This window comes from Manis javanica, chromosome 12, assembly GCF_040802235.1.
Source record: "Manis javanica isolate MJ-LG chromosome 12, MJ_LKY, whole genome shotgun sequence".
NCBI lineage: Eukaryota > Metazoa > Chordata > Mammalia > Pholidota > Manidae > Manis > Manis javanica.
The window spans coordinates 26,253,620-26,270,565 of record NC_133167.1 but is presented as its reverse complement, the minus strand read 5'-3'; the positions used below and the strand labels follow the sequence as shown (position 1 = coordinate 26,270,565).

The following is a 16,946-nucleotide window of genomic DNA, read 5'->3' as shown; positions in this document are numbered from 1 at the left end:
GAGGGGAGTTAAGCAGGGTGACCAGAGTTCATGATATGCCTGCCCTTCAGAGCTCAGTTAGGGTAGGAGTTGGTGAAGCAAAAACGGAGGGGGAGTGGTTGGGCATTGTTTCAAGGAACCTACTCCTTTGCCTAGAAAGAGTGACAAAGTACCTTGGAAGCTAGTTAGCCTGATTCTTTTGTCATGTATGAAAATGGCAATCGGGCTGATACCAGAGAAACGTGCTTGGGACACTGTGGTGCTTTCAAAATGATAGAATTACACTGATGGGATGATAAATGCTTTGCTTTCTCTTTAATGCAAGGTCCCCAAGCTTTTCATTCTATAACCAGGCAGTGGAGTACGGTGGATAAAAGTGCAAGATCTGGGGCCGGACCGCATGGGTTCAGGTTCTGACTCAGCCACTTACTAGTTTCAAGATCTCAGTAACATTTCTTCATTCTTGTGTGAGTTAGCTTGCTCATCCATAAAATGTTGCTATTATTAAATATTTTTTCCTCATTGGGTTATTATGAAGATTAAATTAGTTAATGCATCAAAAAGGTTTAGAACAGTGTCTGGCATGAAGCAAGCATGAAATAAATTTTTAACTGTTACTGCTACTGGTTTTAATTGCCATCTTGCAATTGTTAGGAGAATAAGAGGCCATTTGACTTTGTTTTCGGCTTTAAGCCACAAGGAAGAGAAGAATGCAGCAATACTAGAAGATTACCATTTGGTCCTCAAAATAGTAATTAAAAGCGACCAGAATCTTGCTGATTAGTTCTGACCTGGGATATGGGAAGATTAGAAAGTTTCAAAGAGGTCCTCATCTCCCAGGTTGTATGGGACTGAGATAGAGATGGCAGAGAATGTGGCCATGCTGAAATCAAGCCCACAGGAAGGCAATACCTCAGTGGAACCACCATGATTCAATATGCAATACAGAAATTAGAGGCAATTAGCCTAAGTGGGGGAGCATCTGTTTATGCTAACCACATGCTAGGAGATTAGTTTCAAATCCAGAATTTCAACTGCATTCATGCAACAAATATTTGAGTGCCAGCTATGTACAACTGTTCTAGATGTTAAGGATACAACAGTGAAAAAAGGGACAAAAGTCCCTGTGCGAGAGAGGACAGGTGGACAATAAACACAATAAATGAGTTAAGTAGAGCACACCAGAAAGTGATAGGTGCTATGGGGAAAAATAAAGTAGCAAAGGGAGATAGGGAGAGAAAAAGAACAGAGAGAGTGGAGTGGAGAGTGGACAATTTTCATCAGGATAGTAAGGGAAGGGCTCGCAGAAAGGGGGACATTTGAGCGAAGACCTGAGGAAGCAAGGAAGATGTGAAAATGCCTGGAATTCTGAGCAGAGGGAATGGCAAGGGCAAAGTCCCCAAGGAGAGTGTATCCAAAGTGTCTGAGGAACAACAAGGTGGCCAATGTGATCAAGCAGAGAAAGAGAGGGGAATAATAGCAGGAAGTGAGAATAGAAAGGTAATGGGGACTTGTAGGCCTAATTGAAAGAATCATGGCTTTTACTCTGAGTGAGTTGGGGAGCTACTGGATAGTTTGTAACATAGTCATGATGTGGTTGGCTTTCTGTTTTGAGAGCATTGCTTCAGCTGCTGTGCTCAGAATGGAATAAAGGTTAAGTGAGGCTAATACAAAGTCCTAGTCAAAGGTAACAGTGGTTTGGCCCAAGGTGGTATCAGAGGAGATGGGGAGAGTGGTCGTGCATTTTGAAGAGACAGCAGCAGGATTTGATGGCAGAAGGGATATAGGGTGCAGAAGGGCTGCTGAGTTGGCCTCTGCATGGAATATGGAGCTGCCATTAACTGAGATAGAGAGGGTTGTAGGTGGAGATTTTTGAAGGGAGGGGAATCAGGAGTTTAGTTTAGGATACAACAAAACGGAGAGTTCTAGTAAACATCCAAGTAGAGATGCTGAGGTAAGGGGACACACAAGTCTGGATCTGAGACTAGGGGGTTGTGAGCTAATTTATCATAGTTAAAGCTGTAAGACTGAAGAGACCCCTACGGGAGAGAGAATGGGAACAGAAGAGGTCCAAGGATAGAACACTATTAAGAGGTCAGTAAGCAAATTAAATTGAGAACAATGACCACTAGTGTAAGACAAAAACCAGGAGACTGAAGTGTCCTGTAAGCTATGTGAAGAAAGCGTCACAGGAAGGAGGGAGGGAGCAGTCCGCTGTGTCAGATGCTGCTGATGGGACAGGTGACTGGTTAAACAACGGGGAGAGCACATCTGGTGTAATGCTGGGGACAAGAGCTAGTTGAAGTGGATTTAACAGAAAACAAGAGAAAACGAATTGGGACAGTGAATATAGATTCATTCAAGGATATACTTACAGAGAGTAAAAAACATTGGGACGGTAGCTGGAGGAGGAAGTGTAAGTAGAGAGTTGTTATTTTGGTTAATGTTAAAGATTAACTTTAAGAAGCAATATATGAATTTACACAGGGAACCGGTGAACAGAGCAGGAGTAGTTGTAACAGATCAGTGCTTTCTCTTCTCTGTCGAAAAACTGTTTGGGATGTACAATTAAAATCACAAGATTCCTTCATGAGCATTCTTCATAACTACTCCACCTTGCACTGATTCTAGCTATGAGGAGGCTAAAGCTTCCATCCACACTGCAGGGGAACAATTGCTCAGTGTCTCAGATGTTTACATCAGTTGCAGGATACCTCTCCCTTTACCAGTGCTGGAGAAACTCTAACCATTCATTCATTCTTTCATTCAAGAAATGTTATTGAGCACCCATTACGTGCCAGTGACTCGGGATGGAAGTTAAACACAAAATTTTGCCTTTATAAGCTCATGGTTCAGTAAAGATGTAGACAAGCAAATGAATAGTTACAATGTAGTTAAGTGTTTAAAAGACATACATGTACATGTAAGGGACCAAAAAATGAAATAGTTAACTACTTAGTAGGGGGAATATTAGGCTACTTCACTAGTTTTTTTCTGTTATAAACAGAGGGATGTTAGGGATTTCAGTTGTCTCCTGATCCAGAAATATTTATTGATATGTATCACATTAAGATCATGGGAAGTCTTATGAAATAAGAAGGAAACCTATTATATACCTCCTGATTTTAACTGCAAAAGTAACCAAGAAAATAAATCTGAACAGTATGAACCACCTAAGACTGAAGACAGGCAAACTGGAAATTCAGTCAACAAAAATTGCTTACAGTATATTCTTAGTGTAAGCTATATTCACATAGCTTACAATATATTCTTAAAGGAATATATTTTAAGCATCTATTTTATATCAGGGCATGATTCCAAGTGTTTGAGCTATATCAGCGAACAAAACAAAGATACTGTTTTTTAGAACTTGTGCAGGGGAGCCAGTCAACAATAAACATGAGAAGTAGTAAAATAGTATGTTTGTGGGTAATAAATGCCATAGGAAAAAATATGAACAGGACAAAGGGATTCCAGAGAAATGGGCTATGTATGGAGGTGGTTGAGGTGGGTGTCAAGTTGCAGTTTTAAAGACAATGGTCAAGGCCTCAGTAAGAAATGAAATTTCAGCCAAGACTTGAAGGAGGTGAGGGATTTAGCTGTCTTAATATTGGGAAAAAGAGCATTTTAGCCACTGAAACAGCTCCAAGGTGCTAAGGCAGAAGTGTAACTGATGTATGGCAAGGGCAGAAGTAAGGAAACTTCTTAAGAAGCAACTGTAATCCAGCAAGAGCTTAAAGTATTGTAGACCTGGTGCAGTGGAGTGTTAATCAGTTTGCGGATATATTTTGAAGGTGCAGGAATAACATTTCTTAAAGGAATAGATGTGAGGTGTGAGAGAAAGAAAGGCACTAAAACTTATGTCAAGATTTTTAACCTCAGCAATTAAGATGGGAAAAGCTGTGGATGTAGATGTGAGGGGGAAAGTCAGCTCAGATTTGGACATACCAAGTTAGAGATGCCTATTAGGCATCTGTAGTGTCTCAGATTCTCTTGGCCTCCTTGCCTGTGGCAACTCTGGCCACTTATGCTGTCCACACCGCCGTGGCTAAACAACCTCAGGCAGTAATCACCTGACAGTGCTGTGTTTCATGTTTAGGCCACACATCGCACACAAGAGACTGTTTGGTGCCCATACAAAATGAAAGTATACGTGTACTGGGGAGGAAACAGTGTTAGCATCCCATTGACTGACTCTTGACCTCCTCCCCAATACTTTTCTGTACCCTCATTTCCCTGGGATTGTAGCCCCTGATAAAGATGACAGCACAGAAACTTGTGCTTCAGGTTTTGCTTTCTGGGGAAATCCAGGATAAGACAACATTCAAGCAGAGGTATGAGCACTAGCTGTTCAAATGAGTCTGGAGTTTGGACTTGGGGTTAGGCAGCAAATTAAGTCATGAAAGGGATGAACTGGAATAGTCAGGCTTCATGGAACTTGAGTTGTGAAAATTAGGTTCAACAGCAGAAGAGAAATATAACCGGAAAAGGAAGCTGTGGTTAGAGAAAAACTCTCAGGTATTACTTTCTCTTTGAAGCCTTTTATAATCATCTCTGAGACCTTCCTCCATTCCTGGACCTCTCTTGAGGTGTCTATCTTATCTTACTTAACTTTGTCAAGTTTTATCTATGTGTTCTTCTCTACTTTCATCTCAATATTGACCATATTTTCCAATTGAAAAACTGAGTGAAAAAAATGGGGTTTTCTTCCAAGTCCCAGAGACAAAAAAATAAATAAAAAGATGCTGAAGTTTGACATTTCTAGTTTATTTCTATGGGATGCTAGAGCAGCATAAGCGAAATTGGTAGACTAGATTTCAGATCTGGAGTATATCCAAAGTTTTCAGTGAAATAACTTATGCTTGAATGAACAGGTGACTGAATGAATGAGTGAATGAAGTTAGGTGAGAACAGAGGCCAGGGGAACAAAAGTCAATTAATACATGATTAGTACTTGTTTGAGTCCTGCTGGTCTGACAGTAGGGCGGTCTGACAAGTGAACAGCGGAAGTGGGCCTGCAGTCACAAAGCACCTAGGAAGTGGTAAAATAACAGACATGAAGAGATGGGGCCTAAATGAAGGTCAGTGTAAATAGAAAGAAAAGGAGGAACTTAAAAATAAAAATTACTTGGTGGGTGATAAATATAGGCTATGAGTAAATAATTCCAAGATTTTGGTATCATGTATTGGGCCAGAGTAAGAGTAGGGAGATGATAAGCTCAGTTTTGAAAATGTATTTGACACAAGAGTGAGCTATACAAGTAAAAGCTAATAATAGACAATATTTTGATTATTACATGCCAAACACTGTTCCAAGTACACTTTCCATGAATGATCTCATTTAATAATCACATTAACACTATGATGTAGGTGCTATTATCATCTTTTACAGGTGAGAAAATTGAGGTACAAGAAAGAACAGTTTGCCCAATGTCATACAGCTAATAAATGTACAAGCCAAGATTCAAACCCCAAAATATTAAGAAACTTGGCCTGAGATCACACAGATACTACTTATTCAATGAATATTTAATGAGCACCACGACATTTTAGACTTTGTGCTGGTGCTAGGGAGCATGAGGGAAAGCTGGTGGTGAACAAGAGAGATATGCTCCCTACCTGCACAGACCTTACATGGGTATTAAACAAACAATTGCATGTGTGATGAATCAGAAAAGTGGTAAGTTACACTTAGGTAGGAGGAGTGGATGACAGAAAAAGAATTCCAGGAGAGGGAATGGCATGTGCAAATACATTGAGGTGAAAGCCTACAGCAGGGGGGAAAAGGGAGACAAGAGCCTGGGAAAAACACAAAGACTAGTATGTTTGAAGTGCAGAGAACTGGGGAGACAGCTGGGGAAGCTGGGGAGAATGACAAGCCCAAATGGTGGTGGGCCTGGTCTCCACCATATGGAGCTATGACTCCATAGTGTTCAGTAAGCAAAGGAAGCGTTTGAAGTAATCAAGCAAGGTAGTGAATTGGTTGGATTTGTACTTGTTAAAAAATTACTCTGGCAGAAGTATGGCAAATGGATTGGAATGAGCCAAGAGCAGTTTTGTAGGCCCTGGATATTTACTACAGGACTTGAAGCAAAAGATGAAGGTAGCTTAGGCTAGAGTGGAATGAAAAAGTGTCCACAGGAATGAAGAGAGGTCACAAATTCAATTTTTTTTAAGGCAGACAGGTCTAGGTAATGCTGTTGTGTGTCAGAAGTATCTTAGGTTTCTGTCATGAACTAAGTCGATGGACAGGATGCTCTTTACTGATCCAAGGGCTACGCGAGGGGGGTTTTAGAAGGAATATGATAGATTGACATGTCCCAGTTATCCAAATGGTAGTACAACAATGGCAGTTATAAATATGAAGGTAGAGTTCAAGTGCAAGATCTAGGCTTTAGTTATAGGTTGGACAGTCTCTGGCAGAGGGCATGTGAAGCTACTGAAAAGGATGAGACCACCTAGGAAAGCATATGGTGGGACTCAAGAAGAGGGCTGTGCTCAAGCCGGATTCCAGTACTTAAGAGGTGGATAAAGGAGAAGCTGGTTGTTAAGAGAGCAACCAGAGAGGTAAAAGGAAAACTCTGATACAACAGCAGGGGGAGAGTATCTTTGGTTGAGGGTGTGGTGGTGTCAAATGCTAGAATAAGGTCTTGTAAGATGAAGACTGAAGTTTGTCTGTGGGAATTCAAAGCTGTATCAGGTGAGTAGTAGTAACAAAAGTTTGACAGGAGACGTAGTGGACTGGGACAAGAGAAAATATCCAGGGGGCAAAAGACAGTTGGAGTTGTGGTGGGAGAGGGATTTAAAGAGAAATCTTTTTAAAGAAATGAGAGACCTAAGCGTGTTTAAAAACTAGACAGGAAAAGCCATAGAGAAGAAAGGCTGGAAGTAACAAGGAAAAGGGGATACGTATCTTCAGCTCAAAGTCCCTGGGAGAGCAGGGAGGGAACCAGAGTACCAGGAAGGGCTCTGTAACAGGAACCGACAAGAGGCGGAGCTCAAACTTGAATTATCTCTGCAAGCTTTGGAGACATGTTTGCCTTCTGAGACAGAAAGAGAATTATAAAAAATATGAAAGCCCGGGGAAAGAACTGTAGAGTTTAATAAAAAAGAGAATGAAGAATCAGTAGCGTGACCTCGAGCGACCCCTGAGAAAGCAGTTCCAGTAGCTTCGAAGCAACGCTAGTCACACTGCCGGGTAGAAAACCGCTGTGGAAAGAATGCGACACTGAACGGTGCCAAAAAAAGGCGGCAGGTGGGGGAGGGGTGGGGACCTATTCCGAGGGTGGCGAAGAGCGACCTCGGTCGGTGCAGGCCTTCGCTCGGAGGCCCCGAGGCGAGATGTCACCCACAGTTCGGGTTGCGCGCTGCTGGGCTGAACCCCCCGAGGTGCCACAAGTCTCGGAGCCTCTGCTGGCTGAAACGAACAGCCCTGCTGGCCGCCGCCAGGTTTCCCCGCTGATTCTCGGAGTGGGGCCGCCCGGTCTGCCGAAGGCCCGCGAGCAGGAAAAACCCTTTCCACGGGGGCCTCACGATGCCCCGGGGCCGCCCTGGAACCTCTGGTCCAGACCCCCGGCCAGGGCATTGGGGGCGTCGCAGGACCGCAGGAGCTCTTCCTCCCCAGCTCGCAGGACCTGGACACTCAGACGCGTCTCCCACGTCCTGGCAGCGTTTGAAAGTTCCCGGGGCCGGCGGAGCTCAGGAGCTCGGGGTCAGCCCGCCGCAGCCGCCCTAGAGCCTGCCGCTTATCCGCAAGGACAAGTCCGCACGGGGGTTTCCGTCGCCTAGTCAACACCCCTAGGGAATTCCCCACAGGGATACACACAAACCCCACTTCCTCCTTCAAATTTCCGACGCCGGATGGGGCTTTGACCCCTCCTCTCTTGCCCATCCAGGCAACCTTCGCTTTCCCACTCCCTGCGGAGCGCCTTTGCTGGCCCGAAGGAGCCCGAAGTCCTTCGACAAGTTCCGCCTCCAGCGCGGGGGGCGGGGCGGCTCGAGCTCCTCCGGGCCGAGCTCGGCTGTTTCCGTGCGCGGCCGCTGCGCACTCGGCACTGGGCGGCGCTGGCTGGCTCCCTGGCTGCGGCTCCTCAGTCGGCGGCGGCTGCTGCTGCCTGTGGCCCGGGCGGCTGGGAGAAGCGGAGTGTTGGTGAGTGACGCGGCGGAGGTGTAGTTTGACGCGGTGTGTTACGTGGGGGAGAGAATAAAACTCCAGCGAGATCCGGGCCGCGAACGAAAGCAGTGACGGAGGAGCTTGTACCACCGGTAAGAGGAGCAGGAGGAGGAGGCAGGAGCCGGAGAGAGCCGGGGGGACGGAGGGGGTACGGGCAGGCGCCGGACACCCGCGCTCGGGGCCTTCCCCTCGCAGGAGGGGCCGCGGCAAAGATGGAGCCTCCGCCCGAGCCCCACAACATCGCCGCCGCTCGCAGCGAACAAAGAATAATGGCGGCGGACTGGAGCCAGCGGCGGCCGGGGCGGCAGCGACTCTGCCTGCAGCCAGCGGCGGCGCTCATGGCGGGGGGCGGCGGGCGGGGTGGGAGCCGGCGGCCGGGGGTGTGTGCGGGCGGCCGGCCGCTGCGAGCTGGCGCCCGCGTTCCCGCCGCCGCCGCCGGGCCGCGCGCCGAGCCGGGAGCTCGGAGGCGCCCCGGGGGAGGCCGCCCGCCCGGCCCGGCGCTGCCCCCTGCGCCGCTCGCCCGTTCGCGCGGCCCCCGCCGCCCGGCTCGCCCCCGGCCCGGCCCGCCCGCCCTGGCCCGGCCAGCCGCCGCCAGCGCCGCCGGGGTGCCCGCGGGGGGTGGAGTGGGAAGAAGGCGGCAGTCGAGGGCAGAGGAGGTGAAGGTGCCTGCCTTCCCGGTGGCCTCCGTGTCTGCCATGCTCGCTTCGCGAGGGGAAGCGCTGCAAACAACGCCTGACCCAGTCTTCTTTCCACTCTCTTTGTGCAATAAAGTTCGAAACCAAAGGTTTCCTCTCGTACTGTATTTTATTCCTGCCCTTTCCCCCTGCTCCCACCCCACCGGGGAGATGCCGTTTTCTGTATTTCCTAGTTAGTTAAGATAAGGAGAGCTCGTGCTTTTTAAAGTAATTTTTAATTCTTTCCGTCACCCTCTTTTTTTTTTTTTAAATCAGTACTCTTGGAAATGCATTCTTTTGGGGAGGAAGAGGGTGCTAAGAACAACATCTTGTAATAACTTTTTAAAAACTGTTGAGATCCTGTAAAAGGGAAGCTGGTTTTTTTATACAGTTTCGGTTTTAACTCTTTTTCAATAAGGTAGTTACCACTTGAGGTCTATCATTCTGAAACACTTTTGTTGAAATGAATATTAGTCGATGTACTTTTTGTTTTACATCGCTTTTCTTGGCCAGTATGCCAACGGGTCCTCTGGATCTCTCACTCTTGTGCTCCAATGCTTATCATGTTGCCCACGTATTTCTGTCTAAACTTAAATAAGGATTAATACTAATTGTAAAAATTGATATTTCAAAGTATCCTCTGTCTCCCATGCAGTAGGTAACTCAGACTGAAACTGACAATAATTTAAGCCACAAGCTTTTTTTCCCCCCTGTTGGGAAAAATGGACAGCAGAAATGTAACTGACAAGTGAAAAATAAAGACAGTTTTTTGAACATCTGGAATATGACCTATTTAACTTTGTCGTATATTCTTAAGTTAGAATTTCATCCCAGCCTTAGCTACATCTGTTCTGCCTTATAAAGGTCTAGTATAAAATATAACTTTGGGTTGCCAGCTATTGAACCATCGACACTCTGCTCATTTCCTGATTTATAAGTAAGCGGTAATTTTAGTTGTGCCACAGATGAACAGGTTATTTGTTTTCTTAAGCAGACTGACCTGTCACGGTATGATAGAATTGTGATTGATACATACAAGGTTTCTTGTTAGGAATAAATATTGATGGTAATAGAAGCACGGTCTTCTGACTTCATCCAAGTCAGTTTTCCAAAATCTACTTTGCTGTTTTTTGCACATCCTTTAAAAACCACATTAGCTATTTGTCATTGCTGAGAAACTCAATTAAGATGCAATAAAGAGGGTTTTCCATGAAGATTATGAAGATGGATTTATTTTCAAACACTGAGGAAATTACAGTATTGATGATGTTATACATTACTGTTTTTTGTTAATTTAAGAAACATTTTCTGCAAGGCAGCATCAGGTGGGTAAAATTTTTTTTCCTATACAGAGACAATGATAATGACTAAGTGAAATAAAAAAAGTTTTCAGATGGATTCTTTCTTTAGTCTTATCCAAAAGTCTTTTAAATTTTATTTATAGATTCATAATCTGTAATTATAGCATTTCCAGGTGAAATTTTTCAAACTTTTATGTTTATTAATATTTGAATGTCCACTTGGAGCATGGTACTACACTCCTGTGCCCTCCCAGGCAAGGATCAGCACAAATCACAGTTCAATCTGATTGAATTCTTTCTTTTAATGGATACATGTATTCAGAAAGTAAATTAGTTTTTGACACAAATTTACAAAATGTTAAAAGGGCACTTTTTGTGGAAGTTAAAACTCCAGTTTTACCCCTTTTGAATTTTTTTTTTCACAGAAGAGCCTCAGGACATTTAAGAAACCTGATCAATAAAATGGTACCTTCCCTTTTCTGCTTTTTGAAATTCATTTTCTTGATTATATCCGATCAATAGAAATGTTCATTTCTTTATAGAGAAGTAGCTTTGCCTCTCATTCCAAGACACTGGGTTTTGTTTTTTGAGGTATAATATTATAGTAAAACTATGTATCCTCCACTTCACCTCATTTAAAAAATCTTTAAACATCACTTTCATATCAGTTAAGTTACACAAAAAAATCATTTATTTGTAACAATGCTTACAGTGTATGACTGAAATTTATAATTTTGTTTAGTCTATAAATACCTTGTCAGATATAGTTATATAGACTTATTTATAGCAGCCTATGACATAGTCTTCCAGTGATGGCTTCTTTATTGGTTAGAGCTCAGATCTGAATTTAAGGATATAGTAGATAATCAGGGAATTTTAAAAAAAATGGAAGGATTTTTTTTTTCTTATGTGAGCTCATCTCTACTGCAGTTTCACTTGAGACAACAGTTTGTGGCAATTGAAATACTCAGCACTTACTGTGACAGAATGTAGTTAGTGGAAAGAGAGATGGGTCTGGAATCATAGGCCTGGAATTGAATTCTGTTGCCACCGCTGTCGTGTACCTACCCTCAAGGAATTTTGTGGCCTATGGGAAGTTTCTTTATCTTTTTCAGCCTTAGTTTCCTTATCTGTTAAATTAGAATAATTTAACCAGTCACTTTATAGGGCTCTGAAATAATTGTGAAGTACCTCCTTAGGGGTTTGATGACAGCTATTCATTTTTTAGCTGTTTTAACTTCCTGGCTGTGGGACCTTGGGCATGTTTGTTCTCCATACCTCAGTTTCCTTGGTCATAAATGTACAATATCTACCTCATAGAAATATTGGAATTAAATCAGGTAATGCATGTAAACTGCTTCAAGAAGTTAGTATGTATTAACTGCCAGGCATTTCACAAGTGCTCAACAAATGTTCCCTATTATTTTAAAACTTCATATTATTATTACTATGTTTAATACACTGGGTCAGAAGCTGTAGTGAATTCAAAGATGAATTGGTGTCTTATCTCTACCCTCAAGGAACTTTTGAGGACATGATAACTAATAAGACAGAATATTTGTTATAAGAAAGCAATCAAAGGAAAGATTATTAATTGCTAAAGTAATGGAAGGAAGGACTATTTTTTATTTCCGGTTTTTTTTTAAATAAGTAACTCATTCATACAGTCTATAATTCAAAATATAAAATGTAATATATAGCAAAGTCATGTTCCTCTGCACCCCATTATCCAAATCTTACCAATTTCTTATTTGTCCATTCAGAGGTATTCTATCCATACATAAGTAAATAGTGTGTAGTGTGTTCTTACCCCCCACATACCTTTTTTTTTATTGCCATGGCAGTATGCTGTATGCACTATTTTTCATCTTTTTCTGACAGTATGGTTTAGCAGTTGGTTTGTTACATGAGTACAAAAAGAACTTTATTTTTTTTTAATTATGAGGCATCTCATTGAATGGATGTACCTGTGTTTATTAACCAGTTAGCTGATTTTATTTTTAAGTCTTAAATGACTTTTTAAACTAAGAGGATGTATTATGCCTTTATTTCTTTAAATAAAGACATTTTCTTTGAATGAGAAACACCAGTTTGTTACAGGAAGTTGTTATTTGAACCACCTTATTACCTTTTTAGCTCCAGTTTAAGTTTTAGTGAAATGACCAAATGTACAGGAAGAGGCAGGTAAGCTGAATTAACTCGCAAAGTAAATATAGTCTGAATTTAACCCTTCTGTTGAGGTTTTTATGGCCCTGAACAGACTACTTCTTTGTATTATCTCAGGCAAAAAAGTCTCCATAGTTTACTCTCTAAATGAGCAAGAACTGATGTAGTCTAGTCTTTTTTTTTTTAAACAGACTGTTCTCATGGGACATTATTACCTATGCTGACTAGTGAGTTTCACCTGTGGTTGTCTACTGAGACTTTACTGCTTTTGTTTCTTTTCTTTCTTTTTTTCTTACCGTGGAAGTCCTTGGTCAACTAGTTGGACCAAGTAATAGTCATTTCAACCAGAGCCACAAAGTAAGCAGCATTTAACTATAGAACATTTTAAGAATATACACTTATAATGTATTTATCTTTAAAGAACACACACTGTATGTTTTTTAGGTTGACTAAACTTAGAAAGTGATAAGTAATTATCCAGAAGCAGGAATGCAAAAAAGTCCCTTATCTTTCAAAAACAAGTCATTACATAAAGCTGTTATGGGGCATCCCATTCTTTGTATGCTCAGGTTGACAGTTACATATGCTAGTTTTTAATGTAAGAATTTGCCATATTGTTATTTTGAGCATTTACCAATATTTTATATAAAATGTATGCTATTTTTTACCTCCTCAGTGACTAAAATGTTTACAAAGCACTTAACTTTGTAGATTTGGGGAGATACAGACAGGTAATTGAAATCTGTAGAGGCAGAAATTTTCCACCTGGAACATGTGTGGGCTACTGGGGAATTAAATAATTTCTCACAGTATTATGGAATCAGTGAAATTACCTTTTGTGGTGAAGGTAAAGATCATGCACTAAAGCAGTATACTGATAATGTGCAAATGACTGTTTTCCTCTGCCTATTTAATATATATGCTAATTCAGTAATTAAATAAGAGGTTAGCCCTGGCCAACGTTCTGAAGCTGTAAGAAGAAAGTATGGTTTAAAACTTAGTCTTCACTATCATATCTCTAAGTGTAGGTTTTGAGATATATTTGAAACTTGGATAAGAATAGCTATTTTTCTTATTCAGAATGCTTCTCTTCCCTTAACATATACACACTGTTGTCTCCTGTTTTGTGTTGTTCTACATTCTTTCAGCTCTGCCAGATATGGCATTATAAAGATAGGTTTTCTTATATTTCACCCAGTTTTGCTCATTTGTCTTCTAGGTTACCAAAAAGAAGGGGGAAAAAGATAATTACTCATACTCTGGTGTTATTCCAACAGATAAGTAGGAGATAGTATTTTACATCTCCAGTGACAAAAAACTACCTTTAACTATATATTTAACCAATTCTTGAGTCTAGTTGGGCATGAACTCAATTTAAGGGAAAAAAAACCCAACAGTAGTCCTTGATAAATTTTTAAATGCCTGAGTAGCATTTTTTTTAGTGTGGAGATAAGTTAATAGAGGCGTCTACTATAAATGATACGGGTTGTCTGAACAAAGATGAAAAGCACATTAACAGTTTTCTTCCTGCTGTTGGATTAATCTAGGGTCTCCGTAATCTAACAAGGGGCACAGTTTGGAGAGTAAATGGTCTGAGAGACTGGTGGTGAGTTTTTTTCCCAAGAAGAGAAGTAAAGACTGACATTTGGTTAGAGGAGAGAGAATTAAGTAGGAAGTTAAAATTGCTAAGTAATGATCTTGGTGTAAGAGTAGAGGGTGGGTCTAAAAGTTGATTTATTTCTAAAAGTAATAGGAAATGTCTTCCTCAGAGATAAGTGAATCTTTGAAACTTAGATTTATTTCTTCAATTTTGAGTGTTTTCCTAAATAGCTAGTTGCCTGCATGTAATATCTGGTGATAATTATAGTATAGCTGTAACTAAAAATTTTGTAAGATAGCTAAAGCTGAATAACCATTATTTTTGAGAATTGTTATCCCTATTTGTATAAGTGATTGGTAATAGGAAACTCAGAAATATTTTTTCATTACTAAAGGGAAAATTATTGCTCATTCTGAACTATGTATGCTCATAAAGGGGTATCTTTTTTTTTAGAGGTATCAGTAGTAGCTTTATTGTTTGTTGTGACCAATAATATAGTAATACTGTGGTTTTACTTATTGCCTATATGTTTATTTACCAATGTATTCATTTATTCTGTGGATATTTATTTACCAGCAACTTTTTTATATACAGTGAAATAATCACAAAATTTCTTCAGTCAAGTATTTTTATAGATATTAAATGAAGCATTGTTCTAGTTGCTGTAAAAAATCAAGCCTGAGGATGTGACTCCTTCTCTCAAGAAACCTATGCCTTAGTGAAAGTGACAAAAATAGTAGAAGATACATGGCAGAATATCAGTTTTTCATTACCGAAGGACTAAAGGGTTTAGAAGAGTTTAGTGAACTGATGTTAATTCTTTCAGGATTAAAGATAATAATACCTAAACTTGAAGTGAGTCTTTTATCAGTCTTTTATCAGATAAATCTTTGCTATTGTCTGCATGTCATTTTATTAGTTTTGTAGGTTAACTAATGGCTGATTTTAAAATACAGTTCAGTATATCTTTGGTTCCTGGAGTACTTGAGGTTTTTCTAGTAAGAAACATAACTAAAATCTTTAGCATATTGCTCAGTAGTCTGTGCGGTTTCATTGACAAATATGCAAAGAATTCTTCGCTTTTTGTGATATTAGAGGCTATATAGTATATCCCTAAACAGTCTTGAAAATTCCTTACAAATCTTTGAACATTTCTAGGTCTCTATCTGTGAAATCAGCTAAAAACAGGACTCCTTGTGATTCCTACTATAACGTGCTGTTTCATTTCAGGAAATTTGAATGTTCACTCGAAATTTCATGTTTAATTTGTAAATAATTCACCAAGAATAACATTTCAAAGTGTAGTGCAAAACAACTACCAAAAAAATGTTGACTTTATAAACATACTTTAAAGTAACGCTTGGACATTCATTTTGCTTGTAGTGATTTTCACATAGTACCTCAGGTTTTGTTGAATAAATGGAATAGTGGGCTGTAAGTATTTAACTTAAGACATAACTTTTGTGGGTCCTTACAGCGTCAGCATTAAGCTAGTTTATGAAGCAGAACTTAAAATATGAAGACAGTTTCACTCTTCAGTCAACACAAAAATTGCTGTTCTAAAAGTAACTGTATGTAGGAGGTGTCTGATCCTTTTTTCCCCTGAAAAAAATTCAGCTCCAAAAATCCATTTAGTAGGACTTCACATATAAAAGCTTATATAGGATCACTTCTTTAATTAGCTCAAGGTGTAAAAAACTGTAAATGTGGTGTAAGGTAGGTGTTTGGAAAGAAGGGAGAATGGGAAGAGATGAGATAAAATGTCTAAAATAATGCATAGTCATGGTTGCTGCTTTGCTAGGCAACACTGTTTGTCTCTTGGTGACCAGATATATGAAGGCTTATTTCAGAGCCTTACGTTAGTCTTACCTGAGAGAAAACAAGGAAAATACATTCTGCCAATACTTAAAAAAATGACTTTGATTTTAGAAAGTATTTACTTACTAAAATATACTACAGAATTAGTCACACAATCTCAGATGGCTATCATAAATCATGCAATACCTTTTCTATTAATCAAGTAATGTTTTTTTAACTCCTGTTGAATACTTACTTTGATGACAGTATCTTGTAGCACACATTATATATTTAAAAATACTAATTAAAAATAGCATTCAGATACTTTGGTAACCACAGAACTGCCATAAATCATAAAATATAAATACTGAACTTAAAGCAGTTTTCAGAGTAGAACAAACAAATCAGTTAATTAATTTAAGTAGCATTGAAAAGCTTCCCCTTTGCTGTTTGCTGCTTTCTTTTTTGGTAGTGGTAGTTGGATTAGACTGGTATGTATTAATATGAAGAATTTATGAAAACATAAGCAAATTTTCAAGCTTTTATTTTTGTCTTATAAATGAATAAATCTCACGAAATTAAAATCACACAGAATTAACTTCATATTCACCTTTTCTTGCCTTTCTCTAAAGACTGGAGGCTGAAGTATGGATTTGTTCTCCAATTAAGGGAGAAAGACCTTGGAGGAGCATAGGGAAAACTATTTCTGAAAACTGTCAGAATTTACTTAGCGTGATAAACATGCCTTTTTTTTTTTAAGTGTATCACACTGCCTGCTGTGACTCTTTCTATATAAATGTGTATAATCTCATTTTGTTAAGGTGTGATCAGTCTAATAAAATTTTTGTAGTTGAATGTGTGTTGAGGGGTGTGTGTGTGTGGGTGTACGTGTATACATACCTACACATGACATTTGAATGTTATTTTCCCATGTGGTCAGTGAAGATAGGCTGTATTTAATAACAAGAATAATTTATTGTTAGCCTCAGAAACCTGGAGCATTGCTAAATTACCAGTATTGATTGCATACATCTCAGTTCTGCTGGACTAAGTATATGAGAAAGATAAATGACAAGTATTCAAGGTTAATAACCCTAAAAAATTGCATGGGGCAGGGGAAGCAGAGGAAAAGAGGCAGTGCAACATAGCATAGTTATTGATTCCTGGAAAACTAAAGTGTGTTATGTAGCATCTGCACATTTTGCTAATCGTAACACTTAAGAAAATTAATCAAGATGTGGAAGGTGTTAAGGATG

At 40.2% G+C, this 16,946-nt stretch overlaps 2 protein-coding genes across 9 annotated transcripts in view; one reads left to right on the top strand and one right to left on the bottom strand.

Moving 5' to 3' along the window:
- Positions 1 to 16,946, bottom strand: part of METTL21A (methyltransferase 21A, HSPA lysine) — a 263,654-nt gene that overhangs the window by 174,615 nt on the left and 72,093 nt on the right. The gene's annotated exons all lie outside the window — the stretch shown is intronic.
- Positions 7,609 to 16,946, top strand: part of CREB1 (cAMP responsive element binding protein 1) — a 63,762-nt gene continuing 54,424 nt past the window's right edge. For 2 of the 5 annotated variants that reach the window (XM_073218220.1, XM_036994999.2), the window contains exon 1: positions 7,611 to 8,244. The gene's annotated coding sequence lies outside the window, so the exon portion shown is untranslated. Of the gene's footprint in view, positions 8,245 to 16,946 lie in introns of all 5 variants that reach the window. The other 3 variants (XM_073218222.1, XM_036995000.2, XM_036995001.2) reach the window with 3 other exon arrangements.